Below are 6,000 nucleotides of genomic sequence, written 5' to 3' on the forward strand. Positions count from 1 at the left end.
CATATGTCAGATGTCCCGTCGGACCAGATGCTTCTCAGAGCCAGATGCCCTCACTTGGGCCAGATGCTCTCTTCAAGCCAGATGCCACTCAGGGCCAAACGCCCATCAGGGCCAGATTTAACAGCTTGAGATGTTTAGCAAATCAAGACAATGCTTGAACTTGCTATGAGGAACCGGCTTAGTGAACATATCCGCAGGATTATCAGCTGTTCCTACCTTCTTCACTTCAATCCTCTTCTCATCTCTCAGAAAATGGTATCGTACATCGATATGCTTGGTTCTCTTATGATGAACATGATCCTTGGCTAAGCAGATAGCACTTAAGCTATCACAGAACACAGTAGCCTGATCATGATGAAGACCAAAATCACTGACCAATCCTCTCAACCATATTGCCTCCTTAGCAGCTTCTGTCAATGCCATATACTCTGCCTCAGTTGTAGACAAAGTCACTGTCGACTGCAAAATCGCCTTCCAGCTCACAACAGAACCACCCAAAGTAAATACGTAACCAGTCATAGATCTCCTGCAGTCCACATCTCCTGCATAATCCGAATCAGAATACCCAGTAACCAGTCTCGGATCCTTGTGTAACGACCCGGATTCTTAAATTCGGTTTTGGTTTCTTTTTTTTGTTATTAATTAAATTTCTCTAAACTGAGCTGGTTTCTTTTTGGTTTAAGTAATAATCTCAACCTTTTGTTTTCGTTTGACCAAACCGGTTGGTTTACTTGATTAATTACTTTTACCTAGCTATATATATATATATTCGTATGCATCTCTCCCCTCTTCCTTACCCTAGCCGCACACGTCTCCTTAAATGGCGATCAAAGGAGGAAGCCACTACCACCACATGCACCGTTCGTTGCCGCCGCGTCCATGATGGTGAAGTTATGTACCGGATCCTTTAGATGGTGAACATGACCGAGATGAGGAGAGAAGGTGAAGCCGGAGCCACCGTCTCATCACCGCAGGCGTGAGCTGTCCAGCCGTGAGTTGAATGTCATCGGAGATTCATGTCGCTATCCTGGTCGCCCTCATCACCACTCGTCAACTCCAATGCGATCTATATGCATGTTCATGGGATGAACGTAAGACCTTTTGCTTCCCTTATGTGACGTTCATTCACGCTAATGATCCTTAATCGTTTCATTTGGTCATGCGTGAGAACTCATGCATATGGGTGTCTACTTCGTTGTTGCTTGAGCAACAAGTAATCATCCCTTAAACCCTAGATTAATTAATTTATTAATCGTGTTTGTTTTGTGTTGTCTCTGTTCTTTTCCGATCTGGGGGTTGTTGCGAGAAGTCGAGATCCATGGCGAAACTCTAATTTACCTTAGTCATCAAGTCAACTCGTTTGTTTTCCAATCTGTTTTCGATTCTCCTTATTGGCTAAGGTGAGGGTCTTTTCTCGAGTTTCTCTTACACGGCTTAGTACCACGAATAAGTATAATTTATTTCTAATGTGTTTCCGTCTGCGTGAAATTGAGTCTGTCATTGTTTGTTTAGTTTGTAGGTTCTTTGTTTAAACTGGAACTAGGGTTATAGATGGTTTAACAATACTTGTTCATTTATAATTAATAATATATATATATATATATATATATAGTATATTGATGTGATTTGGATGGAAGCCGACCATGGGTGTATCAGCTGGAGACAGTACATTGGATGTGGTGTTTGCCGCGGCACAGCGTAGTCGACATGTTGTGCCAAGGCGTGGAGGTCGATAAATCGTCTACGGGCGTGTGTTACCGAGACACATATTCGGTGGTGTTTTTGGCCTGTTAGTGGGCAGTTTGTTTGATCTTTGGGTACTTTAGGTACCGTGTTTGCAACGTGTTAGGATTAAATTATATTTATTTGGAGTACTCTGTCCGGGTCCATGGACTTCGGGTTTATACCATACCTCACTGAGTGACTTCCCCGTTACTCACCCCTCTCTCTTCCCCATTTCAGGTGAGACTGACGAGTATATGATATTTGGACGGATTGGTGCTACTGAGCTTTTTATTCGGATTTTTATTTGGACTTTGGGTGAGTGTAATTGGGTATATGGGCTTTTATTATACGAGATATTGTTGGTGGCCCGATGTTCTCCGGATTGGAGGTGACGGGTGTCACACCTTGTCTCCATAGACAAGACCAATATCAGATAAACCCTTAAGGTACCAGAAAATCCTCTTCACAGCGATCCAGTGCTCCTTTCGCGACTGAACCATGAACCTACTCACAACACTGACTGCGTGTGCAAGATCTGGTCTTGTACAAACCATAGCATACATCAAACTTCCTACAACACTAGCATAAGGAACACGTGACATATAATCGATTTCCCCTTCAGACATTTCATCACTCATGGTAGGATGAAAATTTGCAGCACATGGAGTATCGATAGGCTTAACATTAAGCATCCCGAATCTTGTCAAGACCTTTTCAATGTAGGCTTTTTGTGACAAGAACAACTTCTTCTTCGTCATATCCCTGAAGATCTCCATTCCTAGAATCTTCCTCGCAGCACCCAAATTTTTCATCTCAAACTCAGAACTCAGTAGTTCTTTTAGCTTCTGAACATAACACTTCTTCTTGGCAGCTATCAGCATGTCGTCTACATACAGCACCAGGTAGGTATATGACTCATCCTCCACCTTGCTCATGTAGACAAAACAGTCATAAGGACTCCTGTTGTAGCCCAACTTGACCATATAGCTGTCAAACCTCTTGTACCACTGTCTAGGAGACTGCTTAAGTCCATATAACGACTTCCTCAACTTGCAGACATGATCTTCTTTACCAGGAAATAGAAAACCCTCAGGCTGAGTCATATAGATCTCCTCCTCAAGCTCTCCATGAAGAAAAGCAGTCTTCACATCAAGTTGCTCCAACTCCAGATCCTGACGTGCTACTATCGCCAATAGCACTCTGATAGAGGTGTGTCTGACCACAGGTGAGAATATCTCATTGTAGTCCACGCCTTCTCTTTGACTGAAATCTCTAGCAACAACTCGAGATTTATACTTGACTCCCTCTTCTTGTGACTGACCTTCTTTTAGCTTATAAATCCACTTGCAAGTCACAACTTTTCTCCCAAAGTAAATATGTAACCAGTCATAGATCTCCTGTAGTCCACATCTCCTGCATAATCCGAATCAGAATACCCAGTAACCAGTCTCGGATCCTTGTCTCCATAGACAAGACCAATATCAGATGTACCCTTAAGGTACCAGAAAATCCTCTTCACATCGATCCAGTTCTCCTTTCGCGGCTGAACCATGAACCTACTCACAACACTGACTGCGTGTGCAAGATCTGGTCTTGTACAAACCATAGCATACATCAAACTTCCTACAACACTAGCATAAGGAACACGTGACATATAATCGATTTCCCCTTCAGACATTTCATCACTCATGGTAGGATGAAAATTTGCAGCACATGGAGTATCGATAGGCTTAACATTAAGCATCCCGAATCTTGTCAAGACCTTTTCAATGTAGGCTTTTTGTGACAAGAACAACTTCTTCTTCGTCATATCCCTGAAGATCTCCACTCCTAGAATCTTCCTCGCAGCACCCAAATTTTTCATCTCAAACTCAGAACTCAGTAGTTCTTTTAGCTTCTGAACATAACACTTCTTCTTGGCAGCTATCAGCATGTCGTCTACATACAGCACCAGGTAGGTATAAGACTCATCCTCCACCTTGCTCATGTAGACAAAACAGTCATAAGGACTCCTGTTGTAGCCCAACTTGACCATATAGCTGTCAAACCTCTTGTACCACTGTCTAGGAGACTGCTTAAGTCCATACAATGACTTCCTCAACTTGCAAACATGATCTTCTTTACCAGGAAATAGAAAACCCTCAGGCTGAGTCATATAGATCTCCTCCTCAAGCTCTCCATGAAGAAAAGCAGTCTTCACATCAAGTTGCTCCAACTCCAGATCCTGACGTGCTACTATCGCCAATAGCACTCTGATAGAGGTGTGTCTGACCACAGGTGAGAATATCTCATTGTAGTCCACGCCTTCTCTTTGACTGAAATCTCTAGCAACAACTCGAGATTTATACTTGACTCCCTCTTCTGGTGACTGACCTTCTTTTAGCTTATAAATCCACTTGCAAGTCACAACTTTTCTCCCAAAGTAAATACGTAACCAGTCATAGATCTCCTGTAGTCCACATCTCCTGCATAATCCGAATCAGAATACCCAGTAACCAGTCTCGGATCCTTGTCTCCATAGACAAGACCAATATCAGATGTACCCTTAAGGTACCAGAAAATCCTCTTCACATCGATCCAGTTCTCCTTTCGCGGCTGAACCATGAACCTACTCACAACACTGACTGCGTGTGCAAGATCTGGTCTTGTACAAACCATAGCATACATCAAACTTCCTACAACACTAGCATAAGGAACACGTGACATATAATCGATTTCCCCTTCAGACATTTCATCACTCATGGTAGGATGAAAATTTGCAGCACATGGAGTATCGATAGGCTTAACATTAAGCATCCCGAATCTTGTCAAGACCTTTTCAATGTAGGCTTTTTGTGACAATAACAACTTCTTCTTCGTCATATCCCTGAAGATCTCCATTCCTAGAATCTTCCTCGCAGCACCCAAATTTTTCATCTCAAACTCAGAACTCAGTAGTTCTTTCAGCTTCTGAACATAACACTTCTTCTTGGCAGCTATCAGCATGTCGTCTACATACAACACCAGGTAGATATACGACTCATCCTCCACCTTGCTCATGTAGACACAACAGTCATAAGGACTCCTGTCGTAGCCCAACTTGACCATATATCTGTCAAACCTCTTGTACCACTGTCTAGGAGACTGCTTAAGTCCATACAGTAACTTCCTCAACTTGTACACATGATCTTCTTTACCAGGAAATAGAAAACCCTCAGGCTGAGTCATATAAATCTCCTCCTCAAGCTCTCCATGAAGAAAAGCAGTCTTCACATCAAGTTGCTCCAACTCCAGATCCTGACGTGCTACTATCGCCAATAGCACTCTGATAGAGGTGTGTCTGACCACGGGTGAGAATATCTCATTGTAGTCCACGCCTTCTCTTTGACTGAAACCTCTAGCAACAACTCGAGATTTATACTTGACTCCCTCTTCTTGTGACTGACCTTCTTTTAGCTTATAAATCCACTTGCAAGTCACAACTTTTCTCCCAACTTTGAACATAGAACTCTCATCAAACACAACGTTCCTGCTCATAACACCATCTCCATAGCCCATAAACACTCCCTTCTTCGCTCTTGGTTCCAGCTTTCCTTCATTAACATGATAGTAAACCGTGCAACCAAAGACTCTCAGAATAGAATAATCAAAAGACCTGCCTGACCAGACCTCATTAGGTATTCGACACTCGATCCCTGTATGCGGTCCAAGATTGATCAAAGAACAAGCCGTGTTCACTGCCTCAGCCCAAAACCTCTTCTCTAAACCAGCATTAGAAAGCATGCACCTCGCTCTCTCCAGCAATGTCTGGTTCATTCTCTCTGCTACACCATTCTGCTGTGGTGTATACCTGATTGTATGATGCCTAGCAATCCCTACATCCTTACAAACCTGATTGAACTCCGTTGAACAGAATTCCAGACCATTATCAGTACGAAGCCTCTTAATCTTCTTCTCAGTTTGATTCTCCACCCGTATCTTCCACTCCTTGAAGCTGTTGAAAGCTTCACTTTTGTGCTTCATGAATGTTATCCAAGTCTTCCTCAAATAGTCATCAATCATGGACACAAAATACATGTGACCCTTCAGCGACTCCACCTTGGAGGGACCCCAACAATCTGAATGGATGTAATCCAGCGTGTCTTTTGTTTTATGAACAACCTTAGGAAACTTCTTTCTGTGCAGCTTCCCAAACACACAGTGCTCACATAACTCAAAGCTCTTGGTCTTATGACCACAAAGAAGATCCTGCTTCGACAGAATTTGCATCCCACAACTTGTCCATATCTTCCTTGC

The sequence above is a fragment of the Brassica napus genome, chromosome C2, assembly GCF_020379485.1.
Source record: "Brassica napus cultivar Da-Ae chromosome C2, Da-Ae, whole genome shotgun sequence".
NCBI classification, from domain to species: Eukaryota; Viridiplantae; Streptophyta; class Magnoliopsida; order Brassicales; family Brassicaceae; genus Brassica; species Brassica napus.